The following is a 12,438-nucleotide window of genomic DNA, read 5'->3' as shown; positions in this document are numbered from 1 at the left end:
GGAAGGAGCAGCCATCAGCAGGGACACAGAGCCCAGTGCCTGCTCCTGTCAGGCCCCCAGACTGCAGCCAGGCTCTGCTGGACTTGGCGTGGCTCATCAGCTGTGTGATCGTGAGCCAGCTACTGCTGGAGGTCCAGGCACCCGGGCAGCAGCCGCAGGAGCAGAGGCAGAGGGAAGAAAGTGAGGATGCAGCAGTGGTAGGAACAGGCCCAGCAGAGAGGGAAGAGAGCCCCGTGCCTGCCCCGCACAGCCCCCCCGGGCCCTGCTCTGCCCGGCTGGGATTCCCGGCCCCCGGGGAGCAGCCGGAGGGGGCAGTGGCAGAGCCAGAGCTGCCACAGGAAGGCGGCCAGGAGAGCTCGGGCTGGGAGAGTGACTGGGACGCCTCCAGTGAGGACGAGGAGGAGCAAATCGAGTCAGACCTGTCCCAATGGACAGACTCCTCTCTCGAAGAGGTGTCCGAGGATGACAATTTGAGCTCCAGTTCTTGGGACTTCTTGAGAGCCACTGTGGGCCCAGTGAAGGAGGAGGACAGCCAGGTTTGTCCCCCAGAGGGGCCCCGCTCTGGCAGCCCCGCGGGCACAGCGGTGGCAGCAGGGGCAGCCCCTGCCCTGGCCAGCGCCTCTCCTGGCCCGGGCCGTCCCACGGAGGCCGAGCCGGCAGCTGCTGCCCGGTGCGGAGCTGCTGAGGAGGCGGCAGCGGGGGCGGCGCCTGCCCCGCACAGCGCCCCCGGGCCCTGCTCTGCCTCGCTGGGATTCCCGGGCCCCGGGGAGCAGCCGGAGGGGGCAGTGGCAGAGCCAGAGCTGGCAGGGTCAGAGCTGTGCCTGGAAGGCAGCCAGGAGAGCTCGGACTGGGACAGTGAGCCCGGCAGTGAGAGGGACGCCTACAGCGAGAGAGAGGAAGAGGAGTGGGCAGTGGCAGGGACAAAGCTGTTCAAGGAAGGCAGCCAGGAGACCTCAGTTTGGGACAGTGAGTCCTGCAGTGAGAGGGACATCTACAGCGAGAGAGAGGAAGAGGAGTGGGCAGTGGCAGGGTCAGGGCTGTTCAAGGAAGGCAGCCAGGAGACCTCGGTTTGGGACAGTGAGTCCTGCAGTGAGAGGGACATCTACAGCGAGAGAGAGGAAGAGGAGTGGGCAGTGGCAGAGCCAGAGCTGTTCAAGGAAGGCAGCCAGGAGACCTCGGTTTGGGACAGTGAGTCCTGCAGTGAGAAGGACGCCTACAGTGTGACAGAGGAAGACGAGTGGGCAGTGGCAGAGCCAGAGCTGTTCCTGGAAGGCAGCCAGGAGACCTCAGTTTGGGACAGCGAGTCCTGCAGTGAGAGGGACGCCTACAGTGTGGAAGAGGAAGAGGAGTGGGCAGTGGCAGAGCCAGAGCTGTTCAAGGAAGGCAGCCAGGAGACCTCAGTTTGGGACAGCGAGTCCTGCAGTGAGAGGGACGCCTACAGTGTGGAAGAGGAAGAGGAGTGGGCAGTGGCAGAGCCAGAGCTGTTCAAGGAAGGCAGCCAGGAGACCTCAGTTTGGGACAGTGAGTCCTGCAGTGAGAGAGAGGAAGAGGAAGGTGAAGTCAAGTCCCTGCTGTCACTGCCATGGGCAGACTCTTCTCCCAAAGAGGTGCCCCAGCTGGCAGCCCCTGCCCTGGCCAGTGCCTCTCCTGGCCCGGGCCGTCCCACGGAGGCCGAGCCGGCAGCTGCTGCCCGGGGCGGAGCTGCTGAGGAGGCGTTGCCTGGTGTTGCCAAGGCCAGGAAACGTCCCTCCCGCTTCAGGCGGGCGCTGCGGGCCCTGCGGGGGCTGTTCCGCTGTCCCTGCCTCAGGCCACGGCCCGAGGACTGAAACCAATTAGTACAAGATGAAGAAAAAGAAGAAGATGAAGACAAAGAAGATGAAGGAGATGAGGAAGAAGATGAAGACAAAGAAGATGAAGAAGATGAAGAAGAGAACGAAGTGAGATGAAGATGATGAGGGAGACAAACAAACCATGACGACCAAGTTGAAAAAGATAATGAAGAAGAGGACAACTGTCTCAGTTTTAAGACAAATTGAAGAGAGCGTACTCCCAAATGAAATGTCTCCTCTCAAGGCTTTCAGCAATTGCCCTCCACCAACAGAAAATGAATAGCAAGAGAGCAAAGTGGCAACACCCAAACCCAACAGTGAATTCCAACAGACTGCTCACAGAACTCTCTCCCCTGGCCCACACAGACACAGGAAGAGAGACCCAAAATTCCTGGAGAATGGGGCAAATGTTGGAGAGATTCCCTTTCCCAACTTGGGGTGTGAGATGGCAGCGGCTTTCCCGCTGAGGGCAGTGGAGCTTCCCCAGAGCATTTCCACCCAGCAGGAGGCACAGCCCTGGCGGGTCTCTGGGCTCCTGGACCTGCTGTCCAGGGCAGCCAAAGCAGCAGGGCCGGAGTCTCTGGCTGTGCTTTCTCTGCCTGCCTCAGCTCCTTGATGCTTGGGGCTGGAACGGGATGGCCCCGCTGCCGCCGGTGCCACTGCTCTGGTGTGGGAGCAGCAGCTGTTGGGTTCGGCTGGAGGGGCTGAAAGATTGCTGCTGCAGCTCCTCCAAGGCAGGGAAGGGAAAAGCTTTGGCATGGGCCAGCAAAGCCAAGCAAGCCCAGCAAAACCGTAGCAGGCAGAGCCAGGAACAGCTGGGCAGTGAGGCTTGGAAAATGGCCAGGCAAAGAGGCCAAAGCTCCCCCCTTCCCCGACCCACACACACCCGGCCCGGGCCTGGAAGGTGCAGCAACCATTTCTTGGGCACAAAGCAGAGGCTCCTGGAACGGACTCTCAGCACAAACCACTGCAAGACAATGACAAAGAAGACCAAGAAGACCAAGAAGATGAAGACGACAGAGGAAGAAGACAAAGACAAAGACAAAGACAAAGAAAAAGACAAAGACAAAGACAAAGACAAAGACAAAGACAAAGAAGACAAGGCAGAGAAGGCTTATTTAAGGATCCATAGGAGAAGAATAGGAAGAATTTAGAAATACTTAGAAGAAGAAGAGTACTAGGAATAGAAATAAGAATTTAAAATATGTAGAAGAAGAAGAAAAAGAAGAATAGGAATTGGAAGAGGGATAGGAATAGGAATAGGGATAGGAATAAAAATTTAAGAATACCTAGAAGTAATAAAGAAGAAGACTAGTAATAAAGAGTAGTATGAAGATGAAGAATAGCATTAAGAAGGATAAGAATAGAAAAAGGAAGAGAAAATTGTTTGAATAAATAAAACTAGAAAAAATATTTATTTCATATTGTATATTTATATTACAATCTATGATATAAAAACATCAATAGAACATATGCCGTAATTACGATATATTATAATGTCCCAACACTGTTCCGGTTCTTGAAGAATTTGTGTGTCTTTTAATAAAGTTTCTAAAAAGGCACAAGAGCAGAGTGCCCAGGTTTCCTTGGCAGTCTCTCAGCGGTGCCGATGTATTTTCGCAGGCAGTGCCCCGGAGTCCCCTGTGAGCAGTGAGTGCTCAGCCCCAGCCCAGCGGCAGAGTTGCCGGCCGGGCGGGCAGGGCAGGGCTGGCGCTGCTCTCTGCAGGCGAACGGAAGGCGCACGTTGAGGCCGGCTGAGAGAGAGCTGTGCTGGGAGAGAGCCCTTGGCAGCGGGGCTGTGCAGCCGCCACAGCGGAGCCAGCACAGCCCCGCTGGGACGCTGCCCGTGGCCCGGGAGCCCGGCCGGCTCAGAAGGGCAGCGCCGGATCGGCGTGGGCGAGGAGCAAGGGCTGCTCCTTGCCGGGCTTGCTGTGCCTGTGAAGGGGCTGCAAAGGCTCTGGTCCCCATTTTCACTTCTAGTTTGCACACAGAACATCAGCAGAAGGATCTTCCTGCTGAGCCTGTGGCTGGAGCCTTGGCCCCTCTGCTCCCCTGTCCCTGCCCAGGGCTGCTCAGCAGAAAGCAGCTGTGGAGTCACTTCTGGAGTCCGTACAACTCCTCCACGACACAGCGCTTGGGGCTGGCAGGGACCTTACAGCTCATGTAGTTCCAGCTGATTCTCTCCTGCTCTGTGTCTCCTCTCTCTGACAGGAGTTTTCTCTTTCTTTCTCTCTCCCTTCCTCACACTTCTTGTGCAGTCAAATCTGTGTTGTTGAATAAAATCCCTCTGTTGCACTCTCATGATCCCATTTGCCCCTTAACTGGGGCAGAGCCATCTCCGCCTCATCGCATGGTGACACGTGGGCAGGGACACCTTCCACTATCCCAGGTGGCACCCAGTCCCATCCCCATTTTTCGTTGTTTTAGGATAACTTTCCCAGAATCCCAGGATCACAGCTCCAGGGCCGGGAGCTCCTGCTCAGCCCCTGCAGCAGCTCTGTGTGGGACAGCAGGGCCGGGTCCTGCCCAGCCCCGGGTGGCGCCGCTGCCGTCCCGGTGAGGCCGCGCTCGGAGCGGCCCCGCGGCGCTGCCGGGCCCCGCTCTGTCCCTTGGCTCGGGGCCGTGTCCCTGCAGCCCTGCCGGGCCCCGCTCTGTCCCTTGGCTCGGGGCCGTGTCCCTGCAGCCCTGCCGGGCCCCGCTCTGTCCCTTGGCTCGGGGCCGTGTCCCTGCAGCCCTGTCGGGCCCCGCTCTGTCCCTTGGCCCGGGGCCGTGTCCCTGCAGCCCTGCCGGGCCCTGGGCTCTGGGCACACGTGGCCGGGGGCTGCTGGTGGCCACGCTGGTCGCTCTGTCCCCATTCCCGGCAGGAGCCACCATGGGGGCCGCCAGCAGCTTGGGGACACGTGGCCTTGGTGGCCCTCCTGTGTCACCCTGAGCGGGGGCAATGCCACCCTCGCAGATTCATCTCAGGAAAGAGAACTGGGCTTGGAAACAAAGGCCCCCTGTAGGCATAAGATATTTGTTGGGTTTTCATTACTTTTAGTTATTTATTGTGATTTTTGTTGTTCAGAGAAGCAGCAGAACCAGATAATCTGCTCTTCATTTAGGAATGCTCCTCAGGAATAATATATATTATTATATATATTACTGTGTCCCTCCCTTTTTTCATAAGAAGTACAACCCAGCCTCTGTGTGTGATTGAGCTTGTAGAATGGGTTATGGGATGTGTTCTAGGCCAAAGTCTGATTTTAGCATTGTTATGATAATTTTTTCTATTTAATACCAGTTTTTTGTTGATCTGAGGGGCCATCACTTTGCATGGAGAGTGATAAGCCTTTGAAAGGGCAGCCTGAGAATAAATCATAAACCCAAACGTGTTGTCTTCCAGCCCAACTGAAAGAGAGGGAAATACCAGGGAAGTGAGTGGTTACCAGGGGAGTTCTCCACCAGTTGGGTTGTTTAGCCGGGAAGAGTCTCAGGGGAGACCTCATTTCTCTGCACAGCTCCCTGACATTGAGGGGGGGTTGGGCTCTGCTGCCGTGTCCCAAGGGAAAGGAGGAGAGGAAATGGCCTCAAGCTGTTCCACAGGAGATCCAGATTGGAGATCAGAAAAAAAAATTTCCCTGACAGAGTGGTCAGGCCTTGGGCTGAGCTGCCCAGGGAGGTTTGGAGTCACTCTCTGTGGGAGTGTTCAGGAGGAGTCTGGGTGTGGCCTTGGGGACAGGGTTTGGGGTGATGCTGGAGGTGCTTCAGTGCCACAGGATGACCTTGAAGGTGTTATAGATGCATATTATAATATTGGCTCTTTGCACTTATTGAAATGGATTTTATATGTGTAATGTTAAAGTAACTTTGTTACAGAGTTTTTATTTCTGTTGTTAATTAAGCTTAGTGAAACAGCTGATATCAGTGTGCTTGTGTTAAAATGCCTGCTTGGGTGGGATAACACCCAATGAACACAGGATGAGCACACCTGGACAGATCTGCCAGCCAGCAGCGCTCACTGTCTGAAGGCAGCGTGGGCCAGGGCCCAAAGACTGAAGATGATGATGATGAAAAAGGACTAAAACCACTCCCAAGGAATACACATGCTCTAAAAAAGTGAACCCAAGAAGAAGATATGCTAAATAGTTCTTGGAACACGTAAACTGGTTTGGGGGAAAGTTTACTGTGCATAAGGGTCTATGAATATACAAAGGGCTGATGTAATTAAAGGGTCTGTGAATATGCAAAGGGCTGATGTAATGAAAAGGTATTTAAGGGGTATCCCCAAAGATAAAACAGGGTGGTCCTGGCTGAAGTGCCTATGCATTGGCTGTAACAACCTTTGCTCTGTGGTCCTTGTCTCCTATTGTCTTTTATTAAACTTTTTACATTTTCACAGGAGAGTGAACGCATTTTTCACAAAGGTCTCTTCCAGCCCTGCTAATTCAGTGATTCTGTGACCGCTGCGGCACTCGAGCACCGGGCTGGGTTTGCTGGAGCTGTTTCCCCAGCGCTGGGTTTGACTGAGCTGTTTCCCCAGCACTCGAGCACCAGGCTGGGTTTGCTGGAGCTGTTTCCCCAGCGCTGGGTTTGACAGAGCTGTTTCCCCAGCACTCGAGCACCGGGCTGGGTTTGCTGGAGCTGTTTCCCCAGCGCTGGGTTTGACTGAGCTGTTTCCCCAGCACTCGAGCACCGGGCTGGGTTTGCTGGAGCTGTTTCCCCAGCGCTGGGTTTGACTGAGCTGTTTCCCCAGCACTCGAGCACCGGGCTGGGTTTGCTGGAGCTGTTTCCCCAGCGCTGGGTTTGACTGAGCTGTTTCCCCGGCGCGCAGAGCGAGGAAGGCTGAGGCAGCATCGCCTGGAGTCGAGCTCCATCTGCCGGGAATTCCAGCGAGCCGCAGCATCCACGGCACACCGGGAGCCCCTTCCCTGCCGCCCTGTCCTGTCCGTTCCTGCCTGAGCTCCGCAGGGGATGCTCCCCCTCGGGCCGATGGGGCAGAGCAGAACTGGCCAGGACTGCGCGGGCAGGAGGGGCCAGGCCGGGCTCTGAGCGGCCTCATCCCTCCCCTGGCACGGCCTGGCAGAGCCAAAGTGAAGCAGGGGCAGCCACACTGTGTGGCAGTACCAGTCGTGGGTTTCTCTGGGTCTGGATTGAATTCACTCCAGACAGTGTTTCATGTTGGGACTCAGGTGTTTATTATTTGTTATCAGTAAAACAGTCTCACTGCTGTGAGTTCTGCAGCTTTTCATTAAAAGGCACAAAATGGCCAACAATCTCTTGGTACAAGGACTTTTAAGACTGAACTATCCAATGAAGAACTGACACCTGGATTATTTTACCTTTTACCCAATAACTGATCCCAAAGAGCTGCAATGGGGACTTTTCTGCCCAATTACAAAATGCCACCCAAACCCATGGAGAAGGAGGAAGAAGAAGCATGAAGAAGAAACCCAGGACAACACCCTGTGCCCTCCATCTTGCTTCCATCCACAACACACTAAAAACCCCAAAACCTCAATTTCTCACCAAGTGATACACCAACACTACTCTCCATAAAAATCTATTTCACACTTTTGTGGATTCCAGTCTATGTTGAAGTCTGGGAAACTTTCTCCATGGATGAGGGTCAAAGTCAGTGCTCCCTGGGGGTCAGGGCACCCCAGAGCAGACACAGAAATATTCCCTGTGCCCTGGGTTTCCACAACCCTGTGCCTGGGGTTCTGTTTCTGTGCTGCAGAATTGCACAGAATTGCAATTGTGGAACCTGCAGAGGTAGAGAATATCCCAAGTTAGAAGGATCCTGAGAATTCCCTGAGTTGGGCACCCACCAGGACAATCCAGTGCCACTGCCCAGAGCCCAGCAAGCCCAGCCTGGGCATCCCTGGCAGCGCTGGCCAAAGGCTCCTGGAGCTGTGGCAGCCTCGGGGCCGTGCCCATTCCCTGGGCAGCCTGGGCAGTGCCAGCACCCTCTGGGCAAGAACCTTGCCCTAAAATCCAACCTAAACCCCTCCTGGCCCAGCGGGCGGGGACCGCACCTCCGCGCTCCCTCCGCGGCCGCTCCGCACCGGGAGAGCCCCGGGAAACACCGGGAGAGCTCCGGGATGCACCGGGAGAGCTCCGGAAAACACTGGGAGAGCTCCGGAATGAATCGGGGGAGCTCCGGATGCACAGGGAGCGCCCCGGGAAACACCAGGAGAGCTCCGATAGAGCCCCGGGAAGCACCTGGAGAGCCCCGGGATGCACCGGGAGAGCCCCGGGAGAGACTGGGAGAGCTCCGGGAAGTACCGGGAGAGACCCGGGATACATCGGGAGAGCCCCAGGAAATATCGGGAGAGCTCCGGGAAGCACAGGGAGCGCCCCGGGATGCACCGGGAGAATCCGGGATGCAGGGGATGTGAGAAACACGGCTCACTATTTAGAATTTTTATTAAAGTTTCTTAAGGGATAAAAGGGATAAAATCCAGCGCTGGGCGCTTTTTATATTTTTATATATTGTATATATTTTAAATTTTTCTATATTTTCCCATATTTTTCTATTTTATATATATATATATATATATATATAATATTTACTGTTACATTACAGGGGGTACATGCATATTCATAACAGTTCATACATATTCAAACATCTCTGTGAGTTTAAATGTTCTTTTGCTTGGTTTTAACCTTTGACTTGTGTTCATGCCATCTTGTAGAGTAAATTAATATATTTTATTTCTTCTTCTGGTTCCATCCTGTTGTATTTTCACTCCCTGATAACGAGAGTCAATAAATTCTTATGTTTTCAGCACTTTTGTTTCTGTTTCTGTCATATTGTCTTTCAGGTAAGATAATTCCCAAATCCATCTGGGAAGTCACCTAAATATTTTATTTATATATATATATATAATATAGATATAATTATACATATAATTATATATATACAAATAAATATATATATATATAAAATATATTATTACACTTAGTTAGTGACATGAAAAAAGCATTTCAACATTTCACAATCTCTATTATTCTACAGTCTAAGATAGTATATTAGATATATAGATATTACAGTATTACAATATATAGATATTACACTACTATGTGGGTTTAGGGGGGAAAAAAAGCATTTTTTGGAAATTTTTATGGTTGTCATGAGAGGCTGGATGTCACATTTATAGAGAGTTTGAGTTCCATGTAAGGAGCTGTCAGTTTGCTTGGAAAAAGGTGATTGTGATGGAGGAATTTTAGCCCAGTGACAGCAAACCAAAGAACAAACCAACCAAACAGAATCAAAATACCCATGGGAAGTAAAATACAGGATTGTGCCTGAAATGGATTCAAATATTGATATATTATATTATATTCATATATTGATATATTGTGGAAACATTATTGAATCTCAGTTTCTCTTCCCCTTCCCTTCTTGTTTTTTCCTTTGCCATCCCTTCCCCTCTTCCCCTTCCCCTTTTTTTCTTCCCTCTTTCCCTTCTCTCTTCTTTTGGGTTTGTTTTTTTTTTCCTTTTTCCTTTCTTTTTCTTTTTTTGTTTTAGGTTGGGTTTTTTTGTTTTGTTTTGGTTTTGGTGGGGTTTTTTGGTTTGTTTTTTTAACATGCAGGCAGAAAATCATGGTTGCTCAGAGCAGCTGGAAAATAAAATTAAAAAATCAAGGGAAATGCATGAATTCAGTTATTCAAGATGAGAGAAGAGAAACTGTTCAGATTGGGATGACACTGTTTCAGTAATGACCCCTGATAAGTTACATTAAGTATTAAGTAACACATTAAACATTAAGTTACACTACATTAAATACAATAAATATATTTAGTGTTACATTAATATACTGTTTTCCTTTCTTGGCACCACCTGCCTCTCCCCTTCCTAGCTAGATTTTAGGAATTTAACCTTTCCAAACTACAATGCCACCAATTCAAATTTCAATTTCTAAATTTTAGAATTCTTCTTGGAAATGCTGCTCAGAGCTTCTAAGCATGTGCCTGACTGAGCAAAGAATTTGCATTTTTGATGATTTCCTTAAGACATAATATTTATGTCTTAAAATATGGTGTATTTCTTATGATGTTTTCCAATATCTTTCTCAGGAGGTAGAGCTGGATGATTTTTAAGGTCCCTTCCAACCCAGAGATTCTGGGATTCTGTGGTAGTGACATGCCATGAAAAGACCAGTAAATCACATCTAGAAGTGTTGTACAGGACAACAGCCCGTGATTATTTAATGATTATTTAATTATTATTGTTATTATTATTATTAACCCTTAAACTTCACACAGAGCAAGGGCACTACAATCTGAGAGCCACAAAGCAATTCCCATACAACAGACCTGGGAGAGAAGTAGGGGAGGCAGTTAATAAAATAAAAAATAAAATAAAAATAAAAATTAAAAAAAAAAAGAAAAGAAAGAGAGAAAGGACATAAAGAATTGATAAATTTGGGTTGGACGTTGCAAATTCTGTGCAGAGTCCTGCCCTGGCACTGTGCCCCATCCCAGGGCACATTCCCTCTTCCAGGGGCAGCAACTGCTGCTCCTTCTTCCCTGAGTCCCCCTCCACATCTGCAAAACATCTGTGTCCTGTCCTTGCTTCTCTTCATCCCATGGGAAGCTGGTAAAAATTACCAGATAATGGTCATAAATAATAAAAATAAACCCCATAAATGGCTTATGCATTTATGTATTCGCTTTTGCATGTTGTTATTGATCAGAAGTATTTAGATGTGGTACAGATTGTAACTTTTTTTAGCTGCTTGTAAATAGAATATCATATCATATCAATTCATATCCATCAGCTGAAGGATGTACTGTATTGCTCATAGAGGAGAGGAAGCCAACAAGCACTGGGAAGATGATTGCAGATCTCAGCTTATTGATATTTGCTGATTGGGACTAACTAAACCCATTGGAAAAGGCTTGGTAGGCCTAAAACCAGTAGACATACTTTGCTGAACTTGTAAGTGGTGTGTGCTGTGAGTAGAGCAGTGACTCCCTGGCCACCCAGCTGCCTGCTTGCTTTATTGACCATTAAAGATCTAAAAATGAAATTTGGTTTAGCTATGGAAATTTTCTCTCATGCTCCGTGTTTGTGTGGGCCGTGCGGGCGGAGCGGGGCTGGCGGGAGCCGCGCTCCCCTCAGAGCCCCTGAGGGCGGCAGCAATGGCGGCGCCGCTCCCTCAGCGCCCGGCCCGGGCCCCGGCGGGCGGGGAGCCCTCGGCAGCGCCCTGCGGGCAGCAGGGAGCGAGCCCCGGTGCCCGGCAGAGGCCTGAGGGACACCCCTGCTCCCCGGGCTCCCGCCGCTCCTGGAGCCGCTGCCCACGAGTGCCCGGCCCGTCCGTGTGGCCAATTCCTGGTGCCCTGGGCAGCGCAGCCGGCAAAGCCAGGGCTCTGCACTGTGGGGCTGGGGCTGTCCTGTGGCAGCGTGGCCAAAGCCTCTCAGGGCTCTGGGCACAGCAGGGGCCAAAGGCCACAAGTGCGGGGCTGCTCCCAGCCAGTTCCTGGCTGCTCCACTGATGTTGGGCTGCCGGGGGTGGCCCTTTGTGACACGGGCACACGGTGTCGGGGCCCTTTGTGATGTGGGACGTGCTGGTGGCCAGAGAGCCTTGTGACATCAGGGAGCCCGGCCCTGGCTGAGGGTGTCTAAGGGGCCCAGAGCCCTGCGGTGCCCAGTCACAGGAGAGCCGCTCTCTGTGCAGGAAGCAGCTCCCTGTGTCTGTCTGCGCTGGACGCCCACAGCGACAGAGGCCGACAGCGACAGACAAGAAAAGCAACAAGGACAAAGGCAACTCCAACTCCCGGTCGCCAGCCCCTTGCCCAGCTGGCTGGAGGCCCCCAGCGGGCAGTGGTCGGGGGCAGTGGGCAGGTCAGTCCTGCCCCTGTCACAGACTGAGGAGGAGGAGAGGCCCTTTGCCCAAGCGCACTGCGAGCTTTCCCAGTGGGAAGCTCTGCAAGAGACTCACCAGAGACAAGTGCTGAGAGTCCAAGAAATGTCCCAGCAGAGATCCAGGAGCAGCCAAGAGCTGTACCAATGCCAGGTACGTGTGAGAGTTGGGGAAGTTTCCCTGTGCAGAGGTGGGGCACACCAAGAGCTCTAGGAACAGAGAGAAACTGTCACAGTCCGGGAGCTGTAGCAGTGGGGAGAGTCCTCAGTGAGATGTAGCAAGAGGTGGGCGAGTGGGGAAGAATGTGTCACAAGCCAAGAGATATCCCAGTGGGAAATAGACATGAGAGGGCAGCAGGAGCTGGGATGGGGAGAAGATGAAAGATCCCATGAGCTGTCCCTGCAGAGAGATGTGAGTGTCCCAGAGGATTCCCTATGGGACAATGCCCAAGAGCTTTCTTAGGGGGAAGGTGAGAGGTACCAAGGCCTCTGACCATGGGGACAAGATGTGCACTGTCACATGTCCCCATGGGAAGACAGGAGAGAGCTGGAATTGTCCCAGGTGAGAGCCAGCAGTGCCAAGGAGCTGTCCCAAGGAGCAGACGCTGCAGCCCAGGAGCTGCCCTGGTGGGACAATGGGAGTGAACAAAAGCTGTCCCAGTGGGAGGAAGATGTGAGCAGGCAGGAGCTGTCCCAGTGGGGCTGTGACATCAGCTCTGAGATGTGGGACAGATCCTTGCTAGCAGGGAGTGACAGGA

This window comes from Molothrus ater, chromosome 2 (assembly GCF_012460135.2).
Source record: "Molothrus ater isolate BHLD 08-10-18 breed brown headed cowbird chromosome 2, BPBGC_Mater_1.1, whole genome shotgun sequence".
In the NCBI taxonomy this organism is placed as follows: Eukaryota; Metazoa; Chordata; class Aves; order Passeriformes; family Icteridae; genus Molothrus; species Molothrus ater.
This window is presented reverse-complemented; position numbering follows the sequence as displayed.